Here is a 17,136-nt window from a genome sequence, read left to right as displayed (position 1 = left end):
AAATGAGATCTGAGGTCTTTTTGACCCCAGATCTCATATTTAAGAGGTCCTGTCATTTTTTTCTATTACAAGGGATGTTTACATTCCTTGTAATAGGAATAAAAGTGACACAATTAAAAAAAAAAAAAAACAAAAAAAAAAAAAAACGTGTAAAAATAAAAATAAAAGGCAAAATAAATAAGGAAAAATTAAAAAAAAAAAAAAAAAACGCGCCCTGTCCCGCCGAGCTCGCGTGCAGAAGCGACCGCATATGAAAACAGTGTTCAAACCACACATGTGAGGTATCGCTGCGATCGGTAGAGCGAGAGCAAAAATTTTAGCCCTAGTCCTTCTCTGTAACTAAAAACGTGCAACGTGTAGAATTTTTTAAACGTCGCCTATGGAGATTTTTAAGGGTAAAAGTTAGTCACCATTCTACGAGCGGGCGCAATTTTGTAGTGTGACATGTTGGGTATCAATTTACTCAGCGTAACATTATCTTTCACAATACAAAAAAAATTGGCCTAACTTTACTGTTGTCTTATTTTTTTAATTCAAAATGTATTTTTTCCAAAAAAAGTGCGCTTGTAAGACTGCTGCGCAAATATGGTGTGACAAAGTATTGCAATATTTGGGGGTTCTAAGTAATTTTCTAGCAAAAAAAAAAAAAACCCAAAAAAACAGTTTTTAACTTTTAAACACCACATCTCAAAAAGAGGCTTGGTCCTTAAGTGGTTAAAATAACAAACATGTCATACTTGCCTCCACTGTGCAGCTCGTTTTGCACAGAGTGTCCCCGAACATCCATTTCTGCGGCTCTTGTGGCTCCTCCCTGCATTAGATAACCCCCTTGGAGAAGCGCTCTCCCGAGTCCAGCATTCGGTGTCCATAGAGGCCGAACGCAGGACTCGGCCCCGCCCCCACAACATTGGATTTGACTGACAATAGCGGGAGCCAATGGCTGCGGTGCTATCAATCTATCCAATCAAGAATCGGGAACACGTGGAGAGAGGGACGGCGGGGGCGTGTTGACGGAAATTCGGGGCTCAGGTAAGTAAAACGGGGGGGAATAGGATGCATTAAGGTGAAAAAACACAAGCCTTTACAACCCCTTTAACCCTTTGATTGCCCCTGATGTTAACGCCTTTCCCTGCCAGTGTCATTTATACAGTGAATTTTTTTTTTTTAGCACTGATCACTGTATTCGTGTCCAATTTGTCCACCATAATGTCGCAGTCCCGCTAAAAATATGTGATTGCCACCATTACTAGTAAAAAATAAAAAGCCATAAAAATATCCCATAGTTTATAGACGCGATAACTTTTGCGCAAACCAATATATGCCAATTGGGATTTTTTTACCAAAAATATGTAGCAGAATACATAATGGCCTAAATTCATGAGGAAATTTGATTTTTTTTACATATTTTTAGTGGATATGTTTTATAGCAGAAAATAAAAAATAGTTTTTTCCAAATTGTCGCTATTTTTTTGTTTATAGCGCAAAAAAATAAAACCGCAGAGGTGATCCAAATACCACCAAAAGAAAGCTCTATTTGTCGGGAAAAAAAAGGACATCAATTTTGTCTGGGTACAGTGTTGCACGACAGCGCAATTGTCAGTTTAAACGATACAGTGCCATATCGCAAAAAATGCCTTCCAGGGCTGAAGTGGTTAAAGATGTGACCATCTTTGAATGAATACCACTGATAACGGATATATTAAACTGAGCAAAAAATGATCCATGCTTTCTTTAGAAAGAATTCAAACCATTTACCCTAAGGCCCCTTTCACACTGGGGCGGGGTCAGCGGTAAAGCGCCGCTATTGTAAGCGGCGCTTTACCATCGGTACTCGGCCGCTAGCGGGGCGGCTCTACCCCCGCAAGTGGCCGGGAAGGGGTTAAAAACCACCGCAAAGCGCCTCTGCAGAGGCGCTTTGCCGGCGGTATAGCCGCGCTGCCCATTGTGTTCAATGGGCAGGAGCCGCTCCGAAGATGCTGCTAGCAGGACTTTTTTCCCGTCCTGCTAGCGCACCGCTCCAGTGTAAAAGCCCTCTGTTTCTTGTCGGTTTGCAGGCGCCATTATTAGCGCAATAGCACCTGCAAACCGCCCCAGTGTGAAAGAGCCCTAATGATGCAACTACTGGCAAAAAACTCTGTTTTATGGATCGCCTATTAAGTAAAACTCTTAATTATATTAATTTTGATTTGAGATTATTCCACTGATCCTGCCTTTTATTTAAAAAAAAGTCCCAAATTCCACCTTCAGCTTCTCAACCTAGATTAATTATTTGCAGACAAATTAGCTGATCTTCTAAACCCAACATTACAGAATGTATTTTTGTACCCTAAATCCTTTAACCCCTTCATGCCAAAATATGTGTTATTCGGCTCGAAGGGGCTATACCAGAGTGATGTGTGCAGCAGCACGCATCAGCCCGGTACAGTTTTTTGTTTTGTTTTTTTAGAGCGGACGGACGGCTTACTTGTAAAAACAACCGATGCGGCTAAACAGCCACTCGGCTGTTATAACAAGCAGCGGAAGGGGATGTGGGCCCCTCCTGCTGCCTTCTGCGACACGCCCAGGCTCTCCCTTCCCACCAAGAGGCAAGTCCGCCAGCTGGCCGGAGACCCGAACAGCTTTGATCGGGTCTCGGATCTAGTAACCCGGAAGCAATGTCATGATATCACTTCTGGTTTACGGAAACCTTAACGGCACCAGATTTAAAAAAATGACAGCATTCAAAACAGCCAAACTTGTGCAAAGGAGAGGTTTGGGGTCTTATAGACCTCAGATCCCTCCATAAAGAGTACCTGTCTCTGCCTATTAACGTCACAAGGGATGTTTACAAAAGTGATCAAAAATAAAAAAAATCTAAAAGTGACAGTGTAAAAACAAAGTCAAATAAAATAAATAAGAAAAAAAAAATGTACCGTGCCCCCATCCCTCCGTGCTCACACTCAGAAGCGAACACATACACAAGTCGCACCCACAAATCTAAACAGTGCTCAAACAACACATGTGAGGTATCACCATGATCGTTAGAGCGAGAGCATTAATTCTAATGCAACTCTAAACAGGTAACCTGTAGAAATGTGTAATGTGTTACCTACGGAGATTTTTAAGTACCGTAGTTTGTCGCCATTTCACGACTGTGCGCAATTTTAAAGCATTACATGTTAGGTATCTATTTACTTGGCGCAACATCATCTTCCACATTATACAAAAAGAATTGGGCTAACTTTACTGTTTTTTAATTCATAAAAGTGTACTTCTACAAAAAAAATTGCATTTGAAAGCCTGCTACAGGAATACAGTGTGACATAAAATATTGCTACAAACACCATTTTATTCTTTAGGGTCTCTGCTAAAAAAAAATAATTTTATATATATATATATATATATATATATATATATATATATATATATATATATATATATATATAAAATGTTTGGGGTTCTAAGTAATTTTCTATCAAAAAATACTGATTTTTAAAAAAAGGCTTAGTCATGAAGGGGTTAAGATCACTAGCAGTCAGCCTGCCTACACAGTTGTGACATATTGAAAAGGAGTAATAGCCATCCTGTACAAGACATGGAGGCATGATAGCACCAAGGGGAATATTTACCAGCAATGAAATCAGTGCACAAACAACTAAATTTGCCTGGCTTTCCCCTGCACGTTCATGCTAGTTATAGCAGGAAAGTCTTGCAAAAATAATTATTTTTATGCAATCCATAGAAAAGAATAAAACTAAAAATGCATTGGATTCTAGTTTAATCAGCGTTCGCTTAAAAAAAAGCAGCAGGGGTGGAGGAAAAGATGCGTAAAATCCTTCGATGTCCACAACAGGTTGAATCATTTTAGGTCTTAAATCCTCATTTTTAATGCAACAAATGTGTGTGGTGCTGAGTGGCCGTGGTGGACCCACATAATCTCTGAATCCTCATATATGCACATACAATATTACAAAACTGACTGGAGACACTAAAGCCTGTGACCTGTAGGTTGGAGCATTATAACTGCAAATATTCAACCAGGTTTCAGCAATGATTAATTGATAATTTGACAGTTTATGAATTATAAGTATGCAAAGTGTTTTTTGTTTTCAGGGTTGCAGCATTTTTTTAATTGCTTATGTGGTTAGGTGGTGTATAAGCATAAAAGAGTAATTCTTTGAAAGTTAAAAACTGCAAAATGGTCACAAGTGTAAGCAAAACAAATCCCCCCAAGTACAGTAAACAGCTTTTTTTCATCTTCAATTTACTGCTCAAGGTAGCAGTTAAAAATATTATATTTACCTACAGAATTTACTACTGTACGAAAACTCAAACTGAGATATTTTATATTCCGCATAAAAAGTAAGGAAATGTTCCATTAACACACATAGAAAACCATAAAATTCCTTTGCCGTTCTATATTAAATGCCCTGTATAAATAAAAAGCAAATCATAAGTGTATATAGTGTGTTGAATATATCCCACACAAAATTACATGGCAAAAGATCACATTGAAAGTGCTGACACCATTTGGAATGGTTTGCAAGAAGAAAGCTGTGCAATAATCATGGCAGAAAGAATCTATTCAGTCAAATAATAAAAAAAAATTGTATCATTCGCCGTCATCAGAATAAAACACTTACATTCTGTGCAGTAGAAAACTCATCTATACTCGGTGTGCATATAATATGTTTATTACAAGGATTAATTTATACATTGCCTCTATTAGCCTTGTACTTTGCTGTCATTTGATTTGAAAAGAAAAAAAAGAAAGTAAAGCTAAGATCTCTAAAACTCTTAGTAAATGTATTATTGAAACATATCTGTAATCTGAAATTAATGACTACAGGCCAAGCAAACAGATTTGGACAATGAAGATAAAACATAAAGCATAGGTTGTCATAAATGAAACACGGATTGGACTGTTATATATATATATATACATATATATATATATATATATATATATATATCTCTAGTTACTGCTGTTATACGACGATCAGCCATAACTTTATGCCCAATCACCTAATATTGAGTAGGTCACCGTACATAGAGGCATGGACGAATCAGCTCGTCAGTAACAGATCCTTTAAGTCCTGTAGGTTGTGAGGTGGGGCCTCCATGGATTGTACTTGATTTTCCAGCGCATCCCACATATGCTCGATTGGATTGAGATCTGGAGAATTTGGAGGTCCAGTCAATACCTCAAATCCCTTTTGGAGTCCTTCAAACCATCCTTGAGACATTTTTGCAGTGTGGGTATATTAACCTGCTGAGAGAGGCCACTGCCATAAGGGAATACAGTTTCCTTAAAGGGGTGTACTTTGTCAGCAACAATGTTTAGGTAGGTGGTACCTGTGAAGTAACATTGAAAATGGCAGGACCCAAGGTTTTCCATCAGAACACTGACCAAAGCATCACACTCTCTCTCTGCTGGCTTCCCCAGGTAAGTAACACAAATGCACCCAGCCAATTGTGGTGTAAAATAAAATGTGATTCATCAGACCAGGCCACCTTCCTCTATTGTTCCATGGTTCAGTTCTGATGCTCACGGGCCCGTTGTAGGCACTTCTGCCTGTGGACACAGGTCAGCATAGGCACCCAGAACGGTCTGCGGCTACGTGTCCCCGTACAACAACAAACTGCAATGCTCATTTTTTTCTGCTTTCCACACATCAACTTCAGGGACATCATGTTTACTTGCTGACTAATATATCCCATCAAATTTAGGATGTCATTGTAACAAGATAATCAATGTTATTTGGTTAACCTCCTATTGGTCATAAAGTTATGGCTGATCAGTGTATTTCCTAGAGCTGCCCAATAATCTGGAATATATGTCTGGGTTCAGACTGGCCAGACTAAAAAACCGATAGAATTTATCATCATCTGTGTTCTATATACATTTTATATGATCCTCCGAAACTAGTCAAGCAGGACCTTTACAAAACTGTTTTCGGGTCTGCAGCCTTTTGCCAATCACCCGTGCAACCTCCCTGGCCAAGAACTCATGCTTTCTAAACGATTAGGGGTCATCACACGCTCTGGATTAGGTGTACCCAAAATACTGCAATTGGTCTTGGACCAGTGGGCTAGCTATAGACATAAGGCCTATATTTGAGATATATTTGAGATCCAGCCAGCCAAGACCTTACTTGCGACAGATTTAATCTTAGCTAAAACTTAAATTTTTTCTGTAATTCACACTAGTGAGGAAGTATCTGCAGAGGTCTGTGAATTTCCACAGGTTTTCAACTGTACAATGTATTTTTTAGCAGTAAAGACAAATACTTAACTCTTCTTTATAAGTATGTGCCCATACCTGGAAGTACAGGGATTTTTCCTGGGGCTGCATTCTGGATCATGGTGTAATGTAGGCGCAACGGTACTCGATAATCAATTTTTATGCAGTAGGCAGGGGTAGCTTAGTTTTTCTTTTTCTATAAATTCCGACTCTTTTAATGCATTTAATTTGCTGAGTGAACTACCAGCCCCAGACTGATGAAGCACATATTGTTCAAATTTAGTGAGTGGACTATACATCTGTAGGCTTGTCATTAATAAACTAAAGCAATTTCTCATTCTGTTGAGACTTACCGGCAAAACACAATTATCTGTTCTTAATGTAACCAATGTATGCTATTACTTTATACAAAGAAACCTTTAAAACTGAACTTTAATGCGTACATAAAATTATAGCTTTCAATGGTCTACCTACATATTTTGTCTACTCCAACCAACTAGCCTAGTGCCCTAAGATATGACCATTCTAAAACCAGCTCTTGTACTATGAATGCAATATATGGTTCTACTTATTTGTCTCATGTACCAACACTGAGATTACCCTGTTGGCAATTAAATCCTAACAGACCTGAGAACATTTAGTCCTCATGCACACGGACATTTTTTACAGCTGCTTTTTTTAGCTTTTTTTGCAGCATAAAAAGGCCTGTCTATGTTAGTCTATGGCTTCATGCCCACCTAGGCGTTTTTGAGCTGCAAGTGGCATAGGCGTTTTTAAGCTGTAAAAAAAACCCAGGACCAGTGGGTTCTGAGAGACGTTTTTCAGCTGTAAAAAGGCTCTAACGCTGAAAAACACTCAAAAACGTCATTCACCAACGTTTTTCAACGTTTTTGATCCATTGAAAAAAAAAAAAAAAAAAAATTTGAAAAAAAAAAACGCTAAAAAACGCTAACGTGGGAAAACGCTCAAAAACGCTATTGCAAAAACGCTGAAAAAAGCTGAAAAAAGTTAAAAAAAAATCACTGCAAAAGATACTGGCGTTTTCATAACGTTATTTTAACAGCCTGTGTGCATGAGGGCTTACAATTGCAAGGTTGCATGTGTGGGATATATTTATCTACAAGCTGTTGGCTGTTCTGCAATTACAGAAAGAGGACCTCCACACACAAAAAAAATGGTCTGAGCACCCGGGAATATTCTGTAACTTTCGGGGGAAAAGAAAACATCTGGAACTCCTCTTGGACACATGCTCATTTCTCCATGTTGTGTCTCAAAAAAAAAAAAAAAAAAAGCTAAAAGCACGGAAGAACACCGTTGATCTGCAAGAAGTTCAGTGAGCTCCTAACTTCCTGTAGTTAGCTGAATCTAGAGCAGTCTTGTCACCGATGTCTGATATTCCTTTTGTCTTACTACAGGACACCTCCTACATATGTTATGAGATGAGAGGAGGTGGTCTTCAGTCCAGCAAGAAATCAGGCAGGACTTGTAACACTGCAGCAGAGGTAGAGTTGTTGGCACTACAAGAAATAGGTTTCACACTGAATTTATGAAAAATCAAATGATAATCTGTTTATACTTGAAGTGTTTTTAAAGAGACAGAACATGAGGACAGAGAGGTGTTGGATTTTTTTTCTCCCAAACATGCACTTGAAAAACAGCAAAGGTTTCCTCTACAGTGAGACTCCGCTGTTGTCAGCATGGAGGTGGGCCATTCAAGAGAAAAAAAAAGGAAGCGCCATCTAAGTGCAGTGAGTTAAAGTTTTAATGCAGCAACGGTAATAAAAACTTACAAAAAATGAAGAAAAGACATGCCTTTTCTTCATTTTCAGTAGTAAGTTTTTATTACCACTGCTGTATTAAAAAAGGTTGTAAACCTCCCTTTGTAAGTTGTACCTATACTGTAGGTAAGCCTAGAATAAGACTTGCCTATAGGTACTGTAAATATCTCCTAAATGTACACTGTATACTGCGCCGATATCATTGGTGCATGCGTTCTGAAGGAACGGCCGCCCGTGCCTTTTCTTCAGGAGCGTGTGCTGTGACCAGCGGCTCCTGCACGGCACGTACATCACGTGGCTCCAGCCAGTCACAGAGCCGGAGTCCGCGGCCCCGGAAGGAAGACAGGCGAAGATGGATGCGGCCTGCAGCGGGGATGACGTGGGCTTCGTTTTCAGGTAAGTGTCACAAAGTGCTACCTTTAGTTTGCAGGAAAAAAGAAAAAAAGAAAAATCCACCAGGGTTTTACTTCCTCTTTAAAACTTTTTTTTTAACTCACTGCACTAGGATGGCACTTCACTTTTTTTCTCTTGTGTGTTTCTATGACAGAGCTGGCTTACTGTTGGGACAGCTGCCGCTAATGCTAGCCATACACTATATGAAAAATTGTCCGAAATTCTGTCACTTTGGCCAGTTCGTCCTTTTTTCGGCCAGTTAATGGGCACAAAATCGATGATCGTTGGGACGTTTTTGAGCCAAAAAAAAAAAAAAAAAAAAAAAAAAAAAAAAAGGAAGAACAAGTTTGGAAATTTTCTGCCAAACGAATTATAAATTGAAAAGTTAAATTGTTTCCCGTCCGACCTGTTTGAACTAGGTATATGTAAAAAAACAAACAAAAAATTGATTCATTTATGTTCACTGAACGATTCATTGGTCATTAAATGACGGCTCTATCGTTTGCTTTCACAGCCGGATGTCAGTTTTTCTAAAATGGGTTCGGCAAATTTTTCGTTTAGTGAACGGTCAGGATTAGTCTACCATAGATAGTCTACCATATTCACTACTTTTTAAGGATGTCTGATGTCACTCTTACTTCCCTTACACACATAGTTGTTGGAGGGTCAGTAATTAAAGGTATTGCAGCCAGCCCCATCATAACAGCCAGGCACCATGTTCAGGGGGTAGCCAGCAATGGCAGAACCCACACATCTCCAAGATAAGTTTTACTTTTAGGCATGTATTTCAGATGTATTCAGCAGCAAAGGGGTACTAACGTTAGCAACTAGCATTCTGCACAGCAATTCAATGATATTGAGCAACATAACATGCTATTTTTGCCTGTTTAACCAGACTATTAAGACAGCAGTCTCAGCAGCAGAGGAACAGAGGGCTGAAGAAAAGAAAATGCAGACAGTATATACTAGCTTTTAAGCAGAGAGCACAGGCTGACCTAACAGTGCTGGGAGATGTGTACTCATTTAGGATTTAAACCTACTCCATTAAGCTATATTGAAGAGAAAATGTTCAATAAATGAATGCAACTATGTTTATGTTAAAAGCCTGTTTCCTGAAGCCCATAATTAAAGGAAATTTCGTACAAAGCAAGGACTTTTTTGTCAAGCCCCTGCAAATGGAAAGATGGATAGCACTCATACAAGTGGAAGCATGGCTTCATATTTAACCTTAACACGCCAGTCATTAATGCTGTGTCTAACTTCCTCAATGAAAAACAAGGTACTGCTCCATTGAAGTAAAATTAAAAAAAATCAACTATACCATGCTGTTCAGAAGAGGAGATTCATTAATGTCAGCTAATGTATTGGCATAAAGAAAAGTAACATCCTATTGGAACAAGCACACACTCAACCTGTCTGCCCAGCCCCCACCCATTTTAACTCGTGCTGTTTTATTGTTATAGGCAATTTGTACCACTCAGCATGACAGTGTAAACTGAATTAGGATTAATTTACATGCAAAAGAACACTTAGGAGAGCCGCATGGTAAGCAAATGTATTGTCTCGATTGCTGAGGTGGAAAAGAACCCCGAGGAAAAAAAATGCCGGTCTAATTAAAGGGCATCAAATATGATTGCTTGAGGTGGTTAAGGGGCAGAGAATAGTAAAATGTCCAACTAGTTAAAGAATTAGATTCTTGCTTGCAGGGGATTTAAGGGATAGATTCATAAATCTTAATAAAACAAAGTGAACACCTTGGCTCTAAATTTCAAGCGATGTCCTTCCAAAATAGAAAGGTAAACCATGGTCAAAGAGTGCAGGATAAACGTGTGTTTTACTTCTGCACAACAAAGTTTTCAAAAACTTTACCCAGGGTGATATAAACATGGTCATCAGGCCACTAGCTGTCACCTTTCTACAATTTTTTTTTTTTTAACATGGTAGAATCTGAGGAAGTTGGCACAGAGGTCAAGGCCCCTTAAAGCCCTGTGCATGGGCAGCAAAGTACATACACAGCCAAGGATCATACTGTATGCAGCTTCGGATTAGAGCAAAAGTCAGTCGGTTCTACAAATCTTTCACTTTACCTAGATTTTAATGTTTAAAATAGAACTCCAGGCAGGCAGGAATTTCATTTTTATTAATTAACCACACATACATGTCCTATCTTAAACTGTCCACACATTACAACCTGACATGCACAATCTGCTTCTAATTTACAGAGTATATTATATGTGCTACTGTCTAATCCAGTTTATTTTCAGGTAGACTTGAAGCAACTCAAAGCAACTCCTTGTGCAAAGCAGTGGCAAGATGAAGCAAATTGCAAGCACCTGAAAGCATACTACACTTGATTTCTTTCTGAATCTAATGCCTGTGTACAAAAGCCCTGGTTCTTATAAGCTGCAAAAAAAATAAAAAAAATATTGTTTTTTCTGTGAAATTAAAGTGCAAATTAATCCTGTCCTCTCAGTGAATGATTTTTCATGCAAATGTGATGTGGCTTTCCTGCTCTTTGCTTGAGTCCATTACAAGATTTCCACTAACCAGGGTTTGTTATAAATTAGAAAACAAGTTGCAATGTGTGCGCACAAATTCTGTAACAGCGATTTGAAGTAATAGGTTTCTAGTTCACCATTCTCACTCTGTGTGCACCTGCAGATACAGCAAGAGTGGACCCACAGTGACAAAGCATATAAACAGTGGTTACAGCAACATGAATAGAAAGACTCAATAGATATTTTTTTTCCAGACAGAAACTAACCATTAACTTTCTTGCAAGTTGGCATTTGTATTATCAGGCCCCCCTCAGGTTTCAGCATATCTGGGGTGCTCTGACACACATGGAAGCACAACTTGCTTTAAATTCCTGCTGCAACTATATAGATTTTATGGTATTAAATTAATGGTCTTGTAGGCATTTGTGGCGGGATATTATTTATACACAGAATTCCCAAAGTCTAACATTGTGCTACAAGCAGAAAAAAGTGCATATGCCTGTCTGTTCTTAATCTACAGAGTCATGGCTCCTCTAAGCAATTACTACAAAACCTTCTTGATAATAGCTATAAAACAATTAAACACCAACTGTACTTTGGTGGTTCTCTTCTAATTATGTTGCCCTACAAGTACCAGATGATAAACAACATGTTTAGACCTAGTTACAGATTTTATTAAAATAGGAAAGCAGACTTTCACTATTCAAACAAAGATTTCTTAATTTGGTTAAGGGTCTCTTCAAATTAAGATAAAATGATGGAGCACAGGGAGGAAACTTTAACCAGTTAAGGACCTAGGATGTACCTGGTATGCCCTAGAGGCCTGTTCTGCCCAATCCATTACCATTAGGTAGCTGCCCATATGTAGGTCCTGCTCTGTGTATCAGCTATTTTAGTGGTTAAGGGCATTAACATCTGTTCTCTGGCAGTGTTTTCTGAAATATCAACACAGTTTGAGTTATTTCCATGATTTTTTTTTTTATTTGTACTAACAATATCACAGAAAGTAGTTAGAGGGCAACATCAGGCAGTATGCAGGGTGGCACATCCATGTGAATATCCATGGGCAGGATGGCCTCACACCAGAGGGTGGCACTAGCTGTGCATGTGTGAGCATGTGTGCCACTTTGCTGATCATGCCACCATCAAGCTATTTAAATTGGTCAGCTGCACATAGCCAGTGTTGCCTTGTCTACGTTACCTATGAAACTGATCTGTGACTTCATGTCTGACTACCGGTTACCAACCTGACTTGACCGGTTTCTGATATCTGCCGCGATGGACCTCGGCTTGCACCTGGACAATAATTACATAGTTACATAGTATTACATAGTAGGTGAGGTTGAAAAAAGACACACGTCCATCAAGTCCAACCTATGTGTGTGATTATGTGTCAGTATTACCTTACATATCCCTGTATGTTGCGGTCATTCAGGTGCTTATCTAATAGTTTCTTGAAGCTATTGATGCTCCCTGCTGAGACCACCGCCTGTGGAAGGGAATTCCACATCCTTGCCGCTCTTACAGTAAAAAACCCTCTATGTAGTTTAAGGTTAAACCTCTTTTCTTCTAATTTTAATGAGTGGCCACGAGTCTTGTTAAACTCTCTTCTGCAAAAAAGTTTTATTTCTATTGTAGGGTCATCAGTGCAGTATTTGTATACTGAAATCATATCCCCTTTTTGCGTCTCTTCTCCAGAATGAATAAGTTCAGTGCTCGCAACCTTTCCTCATAACTAAGATCCTCCAGACCCTTTATTAGCTTTGTTGCCTTTCTTTGTACTCGCTCCATTTCCAGTACATCCTTCCTGAGGACTGGTGCCCAGAACTGGACAGCATACTCTAGGTGCGGCCGGACCAGTCTTGTAGAGTGGGAGAATTATTGCTTTATCTCTGGAGTTGATCCCCTTTTTAATGCACGCCAATATTCTGTTTGCTTTGTTAGCAGCAGCTTGGCATTGCATGCCATTGCTGAGCCTATCATCTACTAGGACCCCCAGGTCCTTTTCCATCCTATATTTACCCCAGAGGTTCTTCCTCCAGTGTATAGATTGCATTCATATTTTTGCCACCCAAATGCATTATTTTACATTTTTCTACATTCAACCTCATTTGCCATGTAGTTGCCCACCCCATTAATTTGTTCAGATCTTGTTGCAAGGTTTCCACATCCTGCGGAGAAGTTATTGCCCTGCTTAGCTTAGTATTGTCTGCAAATACAGAGATTGAACTGTTTATCCCATCCTCCAGGTCGTTTATGAACAAATTAAATAGGATTGGTCCCAGCACAGAACCCTGGGGAACCCTACTACCCACCCCTGACCATTCCGAGTACTCCCCATTTATCACCACCCTCTGAACTCGCCCTTGTAGCCAGTTTTCAATCCATGTATTCACTCTATGGTCCATGCCAACGGACCTTATTTTGTACAGTAAACGTTTATGGGGAACTGTGTCAAATGCTTTTGCAAAATCCAGACACACCACGTCTACGGGCCTTCCTTTATCTAGATGGCAACTCACCTCCTCATAAAAGGTTAGTAGATTGGTTTGGCAAGAACAATTCCTCATGAATCCATGCTGATTACTGCTAATGATACCGTTCTTATTACTAAAATCTTGTATATAGCCCCTTATCATCCCCTCCAAGAGTTTACATACTATTGATGTTAGGCTAACTGGTCTGTAATTCCCAGGGATGTATTTTGGGCCCTTTTTAAATATTGGTGCTACATTGGCTTTTTTCCAATCAGCTGGTACCATTCCAGTCAGTAGACTGTCTGTAAAAAAAACGGTCTGGCAATCACTTGACTGAGTTCCCTAAGTACCCTCGGATGCAAGCCATCTGGTCCCGGTGATTTATTAATGTTAAGTTACTCAAGTCCAATTTTAATTCTGTCCTCTGTTAACCATGGAGGTGTTTCCTGTGTTGTGTCATGAAGATAAACACTGCAGTTTTGGTTACTGAAGCCCCCCGATTAACTCGTGAAGACTGAGGAGAAGAATAAATTCAATACCTTCGCCATCTCCCAATCCTTTGTAACCAGATGTCCTTCTTCATTCTTTATGGGGTCAATATGGTCTGTCCTCCCTTTTTTATTGTTTACATACATAACCACTTTAGCCCCGGAAGGATTTACCCCCTTCCTGACCAGAGCACTTTTTACAATTTGGCACTGCGTCGCTTTAACTGCTAATTGCGCGGTCGTGCAATGCTGTACCCAAACAAAATTTGTGTCCTTTTCTTCCCACCAATAGAGCTTTCTTTTGATGGTATTTGATCACCTCTGCGGTTTTTATTTGTTTGCGCTATAAACGGAAAAAGACCAAAAATTTTGAAAAAAAATACATTTAGCTGCTTCTCCTGAGTATGGGGATACCACATGTGTGGGACTTTTTGGGAGCCTAGCTGCGTACGGGGCCCCGAAAACCAATCACCGCCTTCAGGATTTCTAAAGGCGTAAATTTTTATTTCACTCCTTACTACCTATCACAGTTTTGAACGCCATAAAATGCCCAGATGGCACAACCCCCCCCCAAATGACCCCATTTTGGAAAGTAGACACTCCAAGCTATTTGCTGAGAGGCATGTTGAGTCCATGGAATATTTTATATTTGACACAAGTTGCGGGAAAGTGACAAATTTTTTTTTTTTTTTTTTTGCACAAAGTTGTCACTAAATGATATATTGCTCACACAGGCCATGGGCATATGTGGAATTGCACCCCAAAATACATTTAGCTGCTTCTCCTGAGTATGGGGATACCACATGTAGGACTTTTTGGGAGCCTAGCCGCATACGAGGCCCAGAAAATCAATCACCGCCTTCGGGATTTCTAAGGGCGTAAATTTTTTATTTCACTCCTCACTACCTATGACAGTTTTGAAGGCCATACAATGCCAAGGTAGCACAACCCCCCCAAATGACCCCATTTTGGAAAGCAGACACCCCAAGCTATTTGCTGAGAGGCATGGTGAGTATTTTGCAGCTCTCATTTGTTTTTGAAAATGAAGAAAGACAAGAAAAAACATTTTTTTTTTCTTTTTTTAATTTTCAAAACTTTGTGACAAAAAGTGAGGTCTGCAAAATACTATATCTCTCAGCAAATAGCTTGGGGTGTCTACTTTCCAAAATAGGGTCATTTGGGGGGGGGGGGGGGTTTGTGCCACCTAGGCATTCCAGGGCCTCCGAAACTGCGATAGGCAGTGAAGAGTGAAATCAAAAATTTACGCCCCTAGAAAGCCTGAAGGCGGTGCTTGGTTTTCGGGGTCCCGTACGCGGCTAGGCTCCCAAAAAGTCTCACACATGTGGTATCCCCGTACTCAGGAGAAGCAACTGAATGTATTTTGGGGTGTAATTCCACATATTCCCATGGCAAGTTTCAGCAATATATCATTTAGTGACAACTTTGTGCAAAAAAAAAAAAAATGTGTCTTTTTCCCGCAACTTGTGTCACAATATAAAATATTCCATGGACTCGACATGCCTCTCAGCAAATAGCTTGGGGTGTCTACTTTCCAAAATGGGGTCATTTTGGGGGGGGGGATTGAACTGTCCTGGCATTTTATGCACAACATTTAGAAGCTTATGTCACACATCACCCACTCTTCTAACCACTTGAAGACAAAGCCCTTTCTGACACTTTTTGTTTACATGAAAAAATTATTTTTTTTTTTTTGCAAAAAAATTACTTTGAACCCCCAAACATTATATATTTTTTTAAAGCAAATGCCCTACAGATTAAAATGGTGGGTGTTTTATTTTTTTTTTTTTCACACAGTATTTGCGCAGCAATTTTTCAAACGCATTTTTTGGGGAAAAAACACACTTTTTAAAATTTGAATGCACTAAAACACACTATATTGCCCAAATGTTTGATGAAATAAAAGATGATCTTAGGCCGAGTACATGGATACCAAACATGACATGCTTTAAAATTGTGCACAAACGTGCAGTGGCGAAAAACTATATACATTTTTAAAAGCCTTTACAGGTTACCACTTTAGATTTACAGAGGAGGTCTACTGCTAAAATGACTGCCCTCAATCTGACCTTCGCGGTGATACCTCACATGCATGGTGCAATTGCTGTTTACATTTGACGCCAGAACGATGGTTGTGTTCGCCTTTGCGCGAGAGCAGGGGGGGACAGGGGTGCTTTTTTTTTTTTTCTTTATTATTTTGTTGCTTTTTTATCTTATTTTTAAACTGTTCCTTTCATTTTTTTTTAAATCATTTTTATTGTTATCTCAGGGAATGTAAATATCCCCTATGATAGCAATAGTTAGTAACAGGTACTCTTTTTTTGAAAAAATTGGGGTCTATTAGACCCTAGATCTCTCCTCTGCCCTCAAAGCATCTGACCACACCAAGATCAGTGTGATAAAATGCTTTCCCAATTTCCCAATGGCGCTGTTTACATCCGACGAAATCTAAGTCATGAAATTCTTGTAGCTTCAGAGATGACTGGAACCATTCTGGTCTCTGATCAGCTCTATGGTCAGCTGCCTGAATCACCGGCTGCATTCTCAGGTTCCCTGTTGGGACAGGAGAGCCAGAGAAAAACATAGAAGACGGTGGGGGGGGGGGGGCATTCCCTCCCACTGCTTGTAAAAGCAGTATAGAGGCTAATTAGCCGCTAGGATTGCTTTTACATGAAAGCTGACCGCTGGCTGAAAAGAATGATACCAAGATGATACCTAAACCTGCAGGCATCATTCTGGTATAACCACTCAAAGTCCAGCAACATACCAGTACATTGCTGGTCCTTGTTGGGCATACATTGTAATTTTTTTTTTCATGCAGCCTGTGGGTTGAACGAAAAAAAGAGATTGATCGGTGGGTATGCCCACCATTAGAATACCTCCCTTCATCCACCCACTTCTAACGATGGGCATACATGCACCATTTATATATGCCAAAGCATGGGGGCATCTGCCCCAAAAGTTAGGAGCAAATCGCTCCTCCGCCCCTTCTGCCTCCATGCTTCGGCATATACCACCTCCACTAGAGTCACGGCTTTATATATTGTGGGAGCAAACACTGTTGCTGTCAAGATAAATAAATCCGCGCTGCAGCTGAATGGCGTACCTGAAGACAAAAAAATGGTTAACAATAAAACACAGTAAACAGTATAGTACAAAAAATTGCATACCTGAAAAGCAAACATGATAAAACATAATAACAATAAAACATTGCAGAATAGAATACAGTAAAAAAGAGCAGAACACTAGAGAGAGAATAGA

At 39.6% G+C, this 17,136-nt stretch overlaps 1 protein-coding gene and 1 non-coding gene across 3 annotated transcripts in view; both read right to left on the bottom strand.

Annotated features, from left to right (window-relative positions):
* The window catches only part of AP3B1 (adaptor related protein complex 3 subunit beta 1), a 524,279-nt gene that overhangs the window by 24,189 nt on the left and 482,954 nt on the right, over positions 1–17,136 (bottom strand). The gene's annotated exons all lie outside the window — the stretch shown is intronic.
* On the bottom strand, positions 10,367–10,433 carry LOC141125027 (small nucleolar RNA SNORA70). Its single transcript, XR_012241330.1, has one exon. It is a non-coding gene; the product is annotated as a small nucleolar RNA SNORA70 (small nucleolar RNA).

Source organism: Aquarana catesbeiana, linkage group LG01, assembly GCF_042186555.1.
Source record: "Aquarana catesbeiana isolate 2022-GZ linkage group LG01, ASM4218655v1, whole genome shotgun sequence".
Taxonomy (NCBI): domain Eukaryota; kingdom Metazoa; phylum Chordata; class Amphibia; order Anura; family Ranidae; genus Aquarana; species Aquarana catesbeiana.
Note: the sequence above shows the minus strand (reverse complement) of the source record. Positions and strands in the feature narration are given on the sequence as shown.